Genomic DNA, 16,174 nt, shown 5'->3' with positions numbered 1-16,174 from the left:
AAGAAAACATTTCCAGGATTTTTCGTAGAAAGGGAAGGTTGGAGTTGGGTCTAAAATAATTTAGAACCGAAGAGTCTAAATTGCTTTTTTTTCAGGAGGGGTCTCACCAGGGCAATTTTAAGTTCTGATGGGAAAATACATGTAAGCAGGGAACAGTTCACAATGGCTAGAATGTCCTTAGACACAGAGTTAAGATGGTCTTAAAATGGTCTTAAAAATGTGGTGGGAATGGGAACAAGAGGACATGTGGACGGCTTCAGTTGTGACACTACTTTGCTCAGCATTTCTATATCAGCCAGTGTTAAAAAGCTCATACTGTTACAGCAGGTGGAAGGGGATCAAAAAACAAGACATTTGGAATTTCCTGAGCAATATTCATCCTAATCTCTGAAGCATCTTATCTCTAAAGCATGCCGCAAATCCCTCACATTTGGAGGTGGAAAAGAGACCATCATCTACTTTGGGTGCAGGATTTATAAGGCTGTCGATTGTTGAAAAGAACAGCCTAGAATTGTTAGAATTCATAGATATCAAATTAGAGAAATGATCCTTCCCAGCATTTCTTATTGCTTTATGAAAGACTGAAAGATAATCCATAAAAATATCAAGATGGACCTGTAGCTTGGTCTTTCTCCATGTATGCTCAGACCTTCTGCAAGATCTCTTAAGATGAATCATTTCCTCATTTCTCCATGGAGCTTTTTGTTTGGCTAAAACCTTTTTTTTGTTTCAATGGTGCTACAGAGTCAAGTGCTGTCCTTGAGAGTAGTTACTTAATCATTAACACATGATGGCCCCGCATCTGGGGTTCCTTATCGCAGTTGACTGCGATATAACAGAATGGTACATGACGTCAATCAAAGTTATGATGAACATAACTAGTACAAAAACATCTCGGTTACTTACGTAACCTCGGTTCCTTAAGCAGGGACCAGATATAACAGAAGGGTGTGACCACGGTTGTGAGTGGGTTCAGTAATGTGTTGTGTAAAGTCCATGTAATTCAAGAGATTCGTAAAATCCCTGGCCTTTGAGTCGTTCCCATTATTCACATGTATGTTAAAATCATCAATGATACTAATCTTACCGTAGTTTGTGTGGATAATGGAGAGTAGTTCTGAAAAGTCTGTTAGAAAAGTGCGACATTGCTTGGGTGGCCTATACACAGTAACTGTCAGAGCAGGAGGCTGGCAATTTAGAACAATAGCATGATATTCAAACGAGGCAAAATCATCAAAGGAGATGCTCCTGCAGCACAGGATGCTGCAATGCCTTAGGGTGGTCCTCATGTTGTCCGACAGCAGACTGGCTCCGATCCGGTTCGGGTGGAGGCCATCATGCTTCAGCAGGCCGGGCCTCTCCCAGAACAGGTCAAAGTTGTTAACAAAGTTAATGTCTAATGAGGCGCAGGTCATTCACAGCCAGGTGTGGAGGTTGAATAGTCTGGACTATCTCTCAGCACCTCTCCGGTAGGTAGGGAGAGGCCCTCAGATGATGATCCGTCTTCCTGTGTCCATAAGGGTAGTGAGGAGAGCTATGAAGTCTGCCTTCAGGACTTCTGACTGTCTAGCTCTGATGTCGTTAGTGCCCACATGTACAATTATGGTGCTGATTTTGGTGTAGCCGGCGAGGATGCTTCGGAGTCTACGGTGAATGTCACGGACCCTGGCTCCAGGGAAGCAGTGAACCTTGCAGGGACCGCTAGGTGAAGGGGGGATGTAGAAATCTCTGACCATGGAGCTGCCAATGACCAGGGTGGAGGTTGTCGTGTCAAGCGGGAGAAGTCGTCAAGGGGATGCCGACTGTGTCGAGGGCCCGGGATGGGAAGCAGGGCAGCGTGGGTCATGCTGGATATCGGTACGATGCTTGTGTTGCGTTGGAGCCGGTCTACGGGGGGGTCGCAGGGATGAGAGGATGTCATCTAGGAGGGGCTGAGGAGGGGTGTCATCAGTGGAGGGGGCTCCTCTTCATCCATCAGTGTGGTGTAGCGGTTTCCCAGTTGCAAGGGCTGGCCTGGCTCAGTGTGTCGTCCCGACCGCCTTCCGCCACGCTTGCTTCTGCCAGCTGTTCGCCATGGCTCAGGCAGGTGAGGAGTGGAGTTCACCGGCAGGGTGGGCTTGGTGCCCAGCAGTGGCCAGAGAGCGGTGGTGTGGACTGGGTTAGGATCCATGCAGGGCAGGGTGGAATCGAGATGTCCAGTGTGTATGTATGAGTGAGGACCCACACAGACAATGGAGTCAATGAACTGCTCATCCAGCTTGATCTGGTAGAGGTCCTCCAACCTGACTTCAAGTTCCACAACCTTCTGTCTGAGCAGGAGGCAGGAGTCGCATCCAGGTGCACCACTGAGGGGGGACATCGTGGTGATATCAGATGGGAGTCAAAAACTTGAGTTTATCTATTTCTGTTAGCTATGATGTCGTGGTGACTCGCGGTGAAGTAGTCAAACTTTAAGCTTTAACTGGTGTTTGCTTGCAAGGCTTGTGTAGGCTCGCTGAAACGCTAGATTCTCAGAGTGAGAATTGGGTCAGGTTGTATTAATGTAGCAATGGCTTAAACAACTCCGAGCTCACAGGAAGAAGCAAAAACCTACTGTTTGTGGGAAAAAAATCTTCTTCTGCCTTCTGTTAAAAAGAACGACAGCGCCTTCCGCTAACCTGTGAGTTGGCAGTTGTAGTTATTGTAGGTTGTTTTTCACCGCAAAAAGTTGACAAGTATGTTTTTTCCTTAGGGTTACCTGGAGATTTAGATGATAGTCCAGCAGAGTAGAGATTCTCAAATACCGATGATAAATGCGTCGATCAAGAACGAGATTTTTCTTTTTAGAAATTTTTGAAAATGGCCTCAAATCCTGATGATGAATGCGTTGAACTAGAGTCAGTGTTTTAATCCTCTAGAAGATTTTGAAAATGGCCTCAGAGGTTTTTAGAGAATTTAGAGTAGAGAAGAGTAATAGAGTAATCAGCAGGTTGCAGCAATTCTAACAAACAGGGAATGATGTATCAATTGATGACATATTGATAACAATAATAGGATTGATGACGTTGATAACAATAGGATTGATGACATATTGATAACAATAGGATTGATGACATATTGATAACACTAATAGGATTGATGACATATTGATAACACTATTAGGATTGATGGCATATTGATAACACTAAAAGGATTGATGACATATTGATAACACTAAAAGGATTGATGACATATTGATAACAATAGGTTATTAATGACATATTGTAAATGCTGTCAGTTTTGATGGACATGTTGTCATTCTAGTAGATGGATGACTGGCTCATGTGTAGGATGGATGACTGACACACACAAACATACACAGAGTAACACCCCCCCCCCCCCCCACACACACACACACACACACACACATACCTACAAGCACATACCAATGCCATTAGTTCCTAGTCATTCGTCTCATCAGTGACATCAACCCAGTGACCAGAAAACAGTTCTGCTTAGGGCCCCCAGATGGCCCAGATTGGTTGAGATCTGCTATGTGGTGACTGGGTCAGGTTGAGATCTGCTATGTGGTGACTGGGTCTGGTTGAGATCTGCTATGAGGTGACTGGGTCAGGTTGAGATCTGATATGTGGTGACTGGGTCAGGTTGAGATCTGATATGTGGTGACTGGGTCAGGTTGAGATCTGCTATGTGGAGACTGGGTCAGGTTGAGATCTGATATGTGGTGACTGGGTCAGGTTGAGATCTGCTATGTGGTGACTGGGACAGGTTGAGATCTGCTATTTGGAGACTGGGACAGGTTGAGATCTGCTATGTGGTGACTGGGACAAGTTGAGTCTGTGGGTAACAGAGCAATAATCCACAATCAGATCAGCTCACAACATATACAGGGTTGACTGCCAGGTGCTTAAATGCAGATTTTCTCTGTGTGAATAATGGTGTTCAGTGAGTTATGAAACCAGAACTGACCTCTTCCTGGTCAGCAGCTCCTTACAGGGTGGGTGTCTGCAGGTCCTGTTGGGGAGAGAAGAGACATTATTAATTTAATCTTCACTTCAAGTTATGTAACCTTCATTATGTAGTTTAAATAAATATGTTTTATAATCATATAGCCAAACCACCTTTTTAATTTAGCCTTTGCCATACAGTGTAATTAAACCAGTTTAATAATCATATAACAAAGCCTAGTTCCTTTATTTGGCCTCTGTCTTTTAGTTAGAACTTGTTTAATACTCATACAGCCAAGCCAAGTTCACATGAGTTGGCAGTAGCACAGGCTACAGTATAGCATAGAGCATAGGTTAGAACAGGTTCATTCCTTAGGAGAGAATATTGTGGGTTTGCCATGGCCATATAATGTCAGGCTGAATTAAATCATCTGTCTGAAGTAGGGATGCACCGATACCACTTTTTTACAAACCGATATGAGTATTTTTATTTGTGTACTTGCCGATACCGAGTACCGATACCGATACTTCTTAGATTTGGTGTCCATGAAAGTGCAATTAATTTGGAGGCAGATTTTATTTTATCCTCTGCAGATTATGTCAAGCCTATAGTACAAAATGAACAGAAGGCTATCCCAAGCCAAAAATAAACAGAGCTTTCTGGTTTTAACAAAAAAAAAGCCTTCAAACAGACAATATCATCACATTAGACGAAATGCAAATATAACCAGATAAAGGCAATACAATTTGCTGCATAGTTAACAACACAGTCTGCTTAACAAAAAGTCAACAGAACTATTACTGGATTAGCACAAGAGCACATATCAGTTACAAAAGGATCAAAAGAGTCTCCTGCTCAAGTACACAAACAATCACTTAACCTATGTGGCACTATAAGTCTTTATCTCTGCCTCTCTCTCTCTCTGTGTGTGCTGCGCATCTTCAGATGTTTAATCAAATTGCTTGTGTTAAACAAAGTACTTTCCTTTCCGCCCCTCAACACCGTAGCAGTGCAGATCTTACACTGTGCCTTACTCCTGTCGTCGTCATTTATCTTAAAATGAGCCCAAATCGCCGTTAAGGCAGCACAACGAAATTGCTAATTGCTAACGAGATGCTAGCGGCTAAATTTAGCGAAACCTGTATACTGAAATACTTTGACAGTATGACAAACTTTCCTAACACAGTCAAACATCAAGCAAGTGCAACACAAGACAAAACAAGATGGCAAATAAGCTACTTACTAGTCCGGCAGAGAGTGGTAGGACAGGTAGGACAACAAATCACATTTTGTGTCCGCATAGCCTGACCAGTTTGATGCAGTGAAATACTGTTGAGTGGTATCGGTGCTTGGTATCGGCAATTCAAAAACGAGTACGAGTACGAGTATTTTAACGAAGTATCGGCCCGATACCCGATACTGGTATCGGTATCGGTGCATCCCTAGTCTGAAGGGTATTTCTCTATCAGATAACCAATTGAAAATATGTAGCAACACCTCACTCATGTAACAGCATGACCAACTGCTCAATTGTTGCAGAGGTAATGTGTGTGTGTGTGTGTGTGTTTTGAGACTTCCTAAGTGTCTGTCTGAAACATGATTCTGACAGAAAGGCAAAAGTATAAACCAGTAGAGACGATTGGAAATTAACTGTAGACTGTATTTGTATTAGATAATTAAATTGTCTACTCATAAAATAGTCAACACTACAAGACTAAAAATATCACAACATGTTTCTTCCCAGCTTTGCTTGCATGGCGGAAGGCAACTGATGAGTTAATGGAGAAAAACAAACAACTGGAGGAGAACAAGGAGGAAAAGATTAAACTTTTGAAAGACAGCAAAGAGAGACTCGTGGAGATGGAGGAGACAAAACAACAACTAGAAGAAAAGACAAAACAACAACTTGAGGAGAAGAATAAAGAGATGGAGGACACAAAACAACAACTAGAAGAAAAAACAAAACAACAACTAGAGGAGAAGAATAGAGTGATGGAGGAGACAAAACAACAACTACGAAAAAAGACAAAACAACATCTAGAGGAGAAGAATAAAGAGATGGAGGAGACAAAACAACAACTAGAGGAGAAGAACACAGAACTGGAGGACAAGAACAGTCAACTACAGGACCTGAGAACCCAACTACAAGAACAAGGCAGGGAGCTGGAGGAGAGACACAGACAGCTAGAGCAGAGAGACAGAAAGCTGGAGCAGATTGACAGACACCTGTCGGAGAAAGAAAGAGAACATCTGACTGGTGAGTGTGAGAGAAGAGATGTGTATCCTAAGTGTTTAGCAACATAGACTGTGTGTTGAAGCCCAAAGGACAAATCAAAGTGATTCTCTTTCTAAACTAATTACCCATTAAATGCTACTTTCACTCACATGGTATTAACACTCTGACATACTCACACATCTCAGCTCCAGTTCCTGTTTTCCCTTTAAATCTCAGTCTCTATCTGTCTGTATTGTGTTGCATCAGGAGGAGAGTCTCCCCAGTATCATTAATCCTGTCTCACTCAGTGCTGTTCACAGTGTCAAAAACTTCAGTAGCTACTACAGTAACTGGATGGGCTTCTGATCCTTTGTGTTGGACTCTTAGATCCAGATCCTCCTACCGTTATGAGAAGAGACAGCACTGAGTTGTATCGTCCAAAAAGTAAGTCATCATGTTTGTGAGTCTGTAATGAATTTAATGTTTTGTAAACTCCTCAGTATTTGAAGTGATGTAACAGCTTGCAAGATCTTTGTCTTCATCAACACTAAGTTGTAAATATTATGCATAATGAGGTCATTTTTTCACACTTAATAGATTAGCTTCACACTCTGCTATTGTTAATGTCCTGCTTTAGGGTTGTTGAACAGCTTATGATAACTGGACTATCTGAAATAAATACTTCAGGTTCTCTAACTGTGTGTTTGTGTGTGCATGCGTGTGTTGCAGTGGGAAGAGAGAGTCCTGGTCCAGCGCCCCCAGTGTCTCCTGCTGTGTCTGAGCTGAGACTGGTGCTGCTGGGGGGGAGCACAGCTGGGAAGAGAGCAGCAGGAAACACCATCCTGGGCACAGAGGACTTTGGGAGGCCGGCCAGCACACACACACTCACACACACATCCACAGAGACCCAGCACAGTGAGAGCAGACAGGGGGAGGTGGCTGGGAGACGGGTGACCGTGGTGGAAACTCCAGACTGGTTCTGCAGTGGACTCTCTGAGAAGGACCTGAGACAGGACGTGGGGCTTTGTGTCCGTCTGTCTACCCCTGGACCTCACGCCTTCCTCCTGGTGATTCCAGTGGAGCCGTCTGAAGGAGAGGAGAGGAGGATGCTGGAGAAAATGGATGATATGTTTGGGGAGGGCTGTTGGGGACACACATTGATCCTCTTCACCCATGCTGAGGGGCTGAGAGAGAGGAGTGTGGAGGAGTTGCTCCAGACAGGGAGCCAGGAGCTCCAGCAGCTGGTAGAGAAATGTGGGAACAGGTGTCACCTTCTCAACGTTAAGGACAGGCCTGACAACACTAAGATCACACAGCTGCTAGAGAAGATAGAAGAGATGGTGTCAGGAAAAAGAGAGAGATTCTACAGTAGTGAGACCTACCAGGAGGCAGAGAAACAGCTCAGAGAGATAGAGAGAATAATACAGAAAGAACGAGAGGTAGAGGAGAGGAAACTGGGGGAGGAGAGAGAGAGAAGAGAGGAACTTGATAAAAATGTCCAGAAGTCTCTGAAGAAGATGGAGGGAGAGATTCAGCAGCATGAAGGAGAAATTAGAATGTTAAATGAAAGAACAACAGAACTGGACAGAAAGATGAAAGAAGAGAGGGATGAAGAGAAGAAGAGGGAGATGGAGAGAGAGTTAAATAGAGAGGTTACACAGAGAGAGGAGATGGAGAGAAAGCTAATCAGAGTGAGAGAAAAGAGAGAAAGGGAGAGGAGCGAGATGGAGGAGAGACACAGAGAGGAGATGGAGGAGATGAGAGAGAGCTATGAGAGAGAGGCCAGGGTTGAAGCAGAGAGAAACCTCATGAAGATCATCCTGCCTGAACTACAGAGAAACATCAGCATCACCAAGGAGAAGATGGAGGGAGAGTTCAACCGAGAGATGGAGGAGAAGAACAGACAGATGGAGGGGAAGAACAGAGAGATGGAGAGAATGAAGTTGGATGTTTTATATCTGCAGGAGAGACTTAGAGCGGAGAGGGGGAGGGTAGGGGTCAGAGTTCAAAGGTCAATAGTAGGAGTTCCTGCCTTCATCAGTAGAAACTCGTCAGGATGGCTTTTGCATTACATCATTAGTAATATCTAGCATGACAGATGTTTGTCATGATGGCCTTTCCAGAAACACACAGCCATTGAAAGATCACAGATCACTGAGAATAGAGAGCAAGATCTGCATGGTAGAGCTGAAGGGGAAGAGAAAGATCACAGATCACTGAGAATAGAGAGCAAGATCTGCATGGTAGAGCTGAAGGGGAAGAGAAAGATCACAGATCACTGAGAATAGAGAGCAAGATCTGCATGGTAGAGCTGAAGGGGAAGAGAAAGATCACATATCACTGAGAATAGAGAGCAAGATCTGCATGGTAGAGCTGAAGGGGAAGAGAAAGATCACTGAGAATAGAGAGCAAGATCTGCATGGTAGAACTGAAGGGGAAGAGAAAGGGCCTTCTACTCTTGAAAACCCCTCATGATAGTTTTGTCAATTTACCTGTGGGCTCTGCAGAGTATCTCTTCACTTTTAATAATTGTTAAATATGTACGTTAACTGATACTCTGATGGAAAGAAACAGTGTTTCCTTAAGACTTTGTCAGGCTCATGTCTGTGAACCATCTGTGGGCAGTACTATCTAATGGGTACAATTACTGTGAAGTACACAGCAGGGCTTTTACACTTCTTAAGACTGGCTTCTAGGGAAGGTTGGGACACAAAGTCACAAGTGTGTCACAAATAGTTTGTTTTGTCTGAAAGCCTGTTATGACCTGGAACTGTAAGCCTTCAACAGTGAATGTACTGGAAGGGGTTGGGACAACAAATAATGTAATCTTAAGCCTGCACACAAACCTGAGGTCAGAGTTTAGAGACTGAGTCACTGCGATCCTGTACCGACTGAGTTTAGAGCAGCTGATTTGGCCATTGAGTGGACTCAACAGAAGCACGTTCTCAGAGAACATAAGTACGCTCACAGAGAACCGACCAAGGCTAACATAGAACAGAAGGAGGTTCACATAGAACAGAAGGAGGTTCATATAGAACAGAAGCATGTTCTCTGAGTGTTGCTCGCACTAGAACTCTCCATGTATATGAATGATGAAGGTTTTGTTTGACATATTACCTACTGACTGTACATATAATGTAAATATTTATGCATATTTAAGTTTATTTTCATTCAGGTTTTATATGTATTACTGTTAGTTATTCTGTTGTTTAAGTTCTTGTTTTTCCGGCAACATGTGCTTTTGTTTACGTTTTGATCATGTGGTGGTGTCATGTGCCTTCTGTTTTTGTTTTGAAATGACATGTGTCTCTGACTCCGCCCTGTCTTTGTTTGATTTCCCGCCATTTTGTGAGCACACCTGATTTCTGTTTGTTGTGATTGGTTTGTTGGTATTCAAGCCCGGTGTGCCTTTCCGTCTCTGCCAGATCATCCCAGTTTATTACCTGTGCCGTTCCAGCGATTAGTACTCTCACTGTACTCTGTCTGCCACTGATTTTGACCCTTGCCTGATGTCTGACCTGACCCTGTTTGGATTCGGTGTTTTGGATACCTCTGCCTTGGACTCTGTTTGACTGTTGGATTTGTAACCTTTTGCCTGCCTGTTGACTTACGAGACTGTCTTTTGCCCTTGGATTGTTGCCTGAGAACTGTATTAAAACTAACTCTGAACCTTGAGCTGTGTTGTCTGCTAGTGGGTCTTTCACTACTGAAAGTGTAACAATAACAATGTTATTGATGATGTTTGTGTTTTTAACAGAGGTGTAAAGTAACGAATTACTTTTACTCACGTTACTGTAATTGAGTCGTTTTTTTGTGTACTTTGTAATTTTTAAGTAGTTTTTGAAATCGGTAATTTTACTTTTACTTAAGTAGATTTTGACTGAAGTATTGTACTTCGCTACATTGGAAATTACATCCGTTACTGAGTAAAAAAAAAAAAACATAGTTCAAGGTGGGAATCGCGCACCACAATTCTCACTGCAATGGTGGATGCTGCATAGAGTATATGATGGAGTCATGCAAGGCGCCGGTACGGTGCCGAGTCACGAGAGATAGACATGGAGGAAGATGATAGTGCGGACTACCAACAAGCTGCGGACCACCTACAAGCTGAAGCACCGAACTTTCCGCCAGTTGAAATTAAAGAAGATGAAGAAAACCCGTGGCCACATCTCAGCAAGCAGTTTGCCTTCCAACGTAAAAGAGGCAACAGATATGCTGTGTAAACTGTGCCTAATCCGTCAGTCAGAACTTTCTGCTTATACAAATTCATCTTCAAATCTGCGCAAGCATGTGTTGGTAAGTACAGTATTTGTCCCTTTCCATTAGTAGTTCAGACAGCGTTTTGTCATTTAGTTAGCTTTGCTCCATTAAGCAAAATATGCGTTTCATGGCACTAGTAGCCTAATTTTGGCTAGCACTTGCAACCGCCCTGAGTATGCTAACGTCGACAGCGGTCATCCAATAGACTAATAATACCATTCCTGTCTTCCATTCGTTTCAGGTCATAGAATTATTATGTTCAGTCTCTCATATTGTGTTAAAAACTGCAGATCAGTCATCAGCAATGAAATACACCACATAAACTCATATTAGGCTAATCATTTGGCTGCCTCCCATGCCTTGAAACAGAACAATGTGAATGCGCACACCATCGTTTTCAGACAGTTGGACAAGTCAATGGGCCTCATTCTCGAACGCAGTTAAGAAGAATTTAAGAGGAATTTAAGAGGAATTTAAGAGGAATTGGATTTAGGACAACATTCGGCATTCATGAAAGTTCTCTCATCTGGGATTTGCTCTGAACTTCAGAAGACTTTCCGAACTCGAAATAGCAGTCATAACTCGGCCAGAGTTTTCTCAAATGCGATTCCTTAAAAAACCACAAGATGGCCCCGTGGGCCATCTTGTGGTTTTTTGAGGAATCGCATTTAAGAAAACTCTCCGTGTTAATTAATTTGTGAGAAATCGTTGGTGATTGCGTTCACATCAACTCTACAGATCCTCGGATTAAAGTATCATTAACAATTACGTTTCACATGTAGGCCTATAGTCATGATTCTACGAGGCACCGTGATGTCATAAAATAAATAAAAGGACTACACCGGAATGCTGCGCTCGTCTAGTGAGCGTCGTTTGGCACTGCCGTCTGTGCAAGTACGGCAATCCAGAATTTTCAAGTAGTTCCACGTTGGTGGAACGAACTGCCTAGCACTACCAGAGCAGGCGCGTCCCTCTCTACCTTTAAGAAGCTTTTGAAGACCCAACTCTTCAGAGAGCACCTCCCTTCCTAACTGGCACTTCGACTAGTGCTTAACTTGCACTTATAGCAGTTACATTCCTGCACTTCGTTTTTATTTCCTATTTCGTTTTTCTATTTCTTATGTAAAGTAGTATTTATTGTTACACTAGGTCTCTATTGCTCGTAGCTTGACTGTTCTATCCCTTGTACGTCGCTTTGGACAAAAGTGTCTGCTTAATGACTAAATGTAATGTACACGAAACCGCTTTGACATGACTCGTTTACGAGTTGCTTTCGTGTAGATTCGGTCGATTCCGACTGCACACGTCACTACGGTTGCGTGCCCTTATAAGGAGATGGCAGGGCGTGTATGTATGCAAATTCAGGAGCACGAGAACGCGCTTTCAATTTAAGAAAACTCTTCCGGGGGAGCACAGCCCAGAAAACTTCTGCTGCGTAGGACCGCATTTTCAAGCGTGCATGAATTTGGCGGATGTCTTTTGCTTACGTTGTTTTTCCGAAGCCCGTAAGAAACATTTCAGAAGAAACTTCAGAAAATGTTCGAGAATGAGGGCCAATGTGTATGTCGTTATCTGCAATTTATCACAATGTTTAGTCAGATATTGATAACGATGGCTTTGCAACGTGCACGTCTTTCATGTTCATGTTAAGGGGTCCCGGTTAGCAAGAATTGAGGATTATGAATTGTGATGCATGTAGAAATAGAAAATAATGCTATAATTCTGTATACTGTAGGTCTGTCATCTCAAGTAGCTATTTATAGCTATTTCTGTGTTATGATGCACTCTTGATGGCAGCTCAATACTTAATTGTCAGAAATGTTGTTTGTCATTCTACAGGTCTAGTCTATGTCAGACAACACCTTGACCGGATGTTGGAGGCTGGAGCAAGTTGGACAATATTTTCCTCAATGAAGTCCAGAAGGTCAGAAGGTACAGGGGAGTTAGAAGGGTACCTAGCCTGTGTCTCAGTCAATATGGATCTGCTGAACGCCTTTCAGAATATCAAAAAACTGTCCCTGAAACTCAATACTGGCCTACCTGCCTCGGCCGCCTGCGAGCGACTCTTCAGCTGTGCTGGATTGCTGTTCAATGCAAAGCTAGCCCGGATGAACTCTACTCATCTTGAAAATCAGCTGCTGCTCAAACTCAACAAGAAGTTTGTAGACTAATGCTCTAAAGGTGGACACAAGTAAAGTAACCAAAGTTTAAATATACAGTGGGGCAGCGGTATTTTAACTTTTTATTTTAGCTGTCATGTCTTGACATGTCCTCCCAAAAGTTCTTAAATGTTGTGTTGACATGTTTAATGTCATTGCACTTATATTTCTAAAGATTCTCCTTTAATAAAAAATAACTAGTTTTTGTATTGGATTTATGACCCCTTGTCCTTTTTTGCACTATATAGGAGCGGCCCCCATCAAGTTGTTGAAAGTAACTAAGTAACTTTTACTTAAAGTACATTTTAAATGAACTACTTTTTACTTTTACTTGAGTAGATTTTTAGATGGGTAATTTTACTTGTACTTAAGTAAAATTTCATCAAAGTAATTGTACTTTTACTTGAGTACAACATTTCAGTACTTTTTACACCTCTGGTTTTTAAGCTTATGAAAGGCTTACATGACCACATTCACTCATGTTCAGCCCATCTTTCTTAGTTTGTCAGTAGATTTGGAGTGTTAAAGTGGCAGTTGTTAAAAAGATGGCCTGAGGAGCAGCAGAGAGGAGGAGCTCATGATGTGGAGATATTATCATTAGTACCTCTATAATGTGTGAATCTAGAGCGTCTGGAGATAAGATCATCAACTCAGTTACAGTGTTTAAAATAGTATCTCTATAATGTGTGAATCTAGAGTGTCTGGAGATAAGATCATTAACTCAGTTATCGTAAAGGTGTTAAGACTTCACTGCCCATCCACTCAGGCCTGTTCACTCGGGCAGCAAGGACCCAGGACCTGCACACACACACACACAGGCACACACATATACACACACACACACACACACTCTCTCACTCACTCAAGTTTAGAGACTCGGTGGGGGAACTAGGACACTGCAGCAGCCCGGCTGCGAGAACGTCCGCTATAACGAGGAGGCCTTCACCATCTCGCACATCCGCCTGTGCTGCAGATCATCTTCATGTCGACGCCATCGCTGGTCTACGTGGGCCACGCAGTGCACCACCTGCACATGGAGGAAAAGCGCAAGGAGCGCGAGGAGGTTCTTGAAGAAACGTCAGAGGAGCTGGATGGGGTGAAACTACAAGAGAATGAGGAAGTGGTTGAGGAGTCCCCCAAGCAGGCAGACGAAGAAGGAGGGGAGGAGCACAGCAAGGCAGGGGCATGTTTGGGGGAGGGATACCCAGAGGAGCTGTGTGGAGTGGAGAACAGTGCGGAGGTTTTGTTAGATGATGTCGGTGGGGGTGCAGTGGCGGAGGAGGCCAAGGGTCAGGAGGAGAGGGCAGAGAACATTTCTGAAACCCATCTTGAGGAGGAGAAAGAGGAGGAGGCACAGGAACAGAATGAGGAGAGTACGGCAGCACAACAGGAGGAGGATGAGGAGGTGACAGAGGAGTCTCAGAAAGCAGAGGGTGGGGTGAAGGATAGTAAAGAAGAGCTGCAGGAGGAGATGAAAGAGGAGAAGGGGGAGGACAGACAGGAGGCCAGGGAGGAGAAGAGAGTGGATGGGGTAGAGGAGGAGGAGCAATGCCCTAAGGAGTTGGCAGAGGAGGTTAAAGAGGAGCTGTCTACTGCTGAGGACAAGGTGGGAGAATCCACAGCGGAGGGCGCACTGGAGGAGGTGGCAGAGGAGGAGAAGATCAAAGATGAGACCCACACACCAGACAAGGAGGTGGTAGTTCCTCCTGCTAAGAAAGAGGAAGAGGAGAAGTTGTCTCCACACGAGGAGGTGGTGGGAGTGAAAGAGGAGGGGGTGGTTTCAATACCACAGGCAGTGGGAGGGGAGGAGAGAGAGGAGGTGCAGGAGAGAGATGAAGTGAAGCCTAAGGAGGTGGGATCTCCAGGGAAGTTAGGAAAGGAGGTGGGATCTCCAGCGGAGTTAGGGAAGGGGGTGGGATCTCCAGGGAAGTTAGGAAAGGAGTTGACGCCTTTAGTGGAGCTGACAAAGCAGGTAGAACCCCTGGAACTTAGTAAAGAGGCAGACGACCCAGGAGAAGAGGTAGTGTGTGGAGAGGTGAAGTCTTCAAAGGAGGCGATGGAGGAGGTGAGGGAGGTGACAGCTGTACAGGAGGTGCATGAGGAGCTGGGAGGTGTGCAGGAGGTGCAGGAGGAGGTGAGGAAAGCCTCTGGGGCTCAGGAGGAGCTGGAGAACTCTGAGCGAGCGGAGGAGACCAGGAGCCTGAGCCGCCTCAGCCGGGGCAGCTGCAGAGCACGATCAGACGACCTGACCATTTGAGCCATACACAAACAAACACACAAACAAACAAACAAACAAACATATGAAATACATACACAAACAAACACACAAACAAACAAACATATGAAATACATACACAAACAAACACACAAACAAACATATGAAATACATACACAAACAAACACACAAACAAACAAACAAACATATGAAATACATACACAAACAAACACACAAACAAACACACAAACATATGGAATACATACAAACACATACACACATACATACATACATACATCAACAGGTGCCTGACTAAATACCAGTATCTTTATATACTCCAGCACAACAAACCCCCTTATGTCCCATACACATGCTAGTCAACGTGTGCTGTATCTGGTCAGCGTATTTCATCTGACCATATTGGGGAAAGTGCTCTTACTTTTCACACAAATCAGCAAACAATAAAACAACCCAGTGCCTTAATATAACCTGCTTCAGAAAAGCATTGAGCTGTTAAAAGCAGTGCATTCCTGTGTTACAATTTCTGGTTTTAGATCATTAATTCATTTTATTTTGTATGATGACAAATGGTGGTCCTATGGCTTGTATAGAGCTTATGAACTTATTTATGACCTGTGACATAACTGTGATGTAGGGTAATGTGCTTTTGAACAGAAGAGGTTAGTCAGTGTCTCAGTGCCTGGCAGCCTGTGGATGAGGTTTATGTTGAAACACATAGAACAATGAATACATTCCTCTCATTTTGTGGAAGATCTGATTGTTTTAACACCTTACAGGAGACAAGAGCAGTGTCGTATCGTTGACCACAATGGCAGATCTGAAAACAAAATGTAACTTTTTAACTTCATAGTTGTTCAATTTTATTGAAAAACGTTTAACTCTGTGTGCATACTTTTAACATTGTTGCTGACTGTCATCCTGTTTTCAAATTGACTCTCAGTTGACATGAACATAAATGGAGAATGTCTGTCCTCCTGAAAGTGTGTGTTTATGTGTGTAATTTGTATCTATATAAAGTGTGTGTTTATGTGTGTAACGTGTAGCTATCGTATCGTTCTCGTATCACCTCATACATGTAGGGGGACCAGACAGCGCATTATCAAATCACAAATCAATATGTTCAGTCTCTAAGACAGTGCATTATCAAATCACAAATCAATATGTTCAGTCTCTAAGACAGCACATTATCAAATCACAAATCAATATGTTCAGTCTCTAAGACAGCACATTATCAAATCACAAATCAATATGTTCAGTCTCTAAAACAGCACATTATCAAATCACAAATCAATGGCATGCAGACAAATAAAAGCATATCGGCTTTACTCCCCAAAGTAAATGTGTGACCTATTGCATTGAGAAACTTTCAGTGGC

General features: G+C 43.4%; 1 long non-coding RNA gene across 1 annotated transcript in view; it reads left to right on the top strand.

The window, feature by feature from the left end:
* Positions 1-5,735, top strand: part of LOC122133391 — a 7,247-nt gene extending 1,512 nt beyond the window's left edge. Inside the window, exon 2 of the long non-coding RNA XR_006152728.1 lies at positions 5,672-5,735. This is a non-coding gene — a long non-coding RNA (uncharacterized LOC122133391). The remainder of the gene's footprint in view (positions 1-5,671) is intronic.
* The last annotated feature ends 10,439 nt before the right edge of the window (positions 5,736-16,174 follow it).

The sequence above is a fragment of the Clupea harengus genome, chromosome 2, assembly GCF_900700415.2.
Source record: "Clupea harengus chromosome 2, Ch_v2.0.2, whole genome shotgun sequence".
Taxonomy (NCBI): Eukaryota; Metazoa; Chordata; class Actinopteri; order Clupeiformes; family Clupeidae; genus Clupea; species Clupea harengus.
Note: the sequence above shows the minus strand (reverse complement) of the source record. Positions and strands in the feature narration are given on the sequence as shown.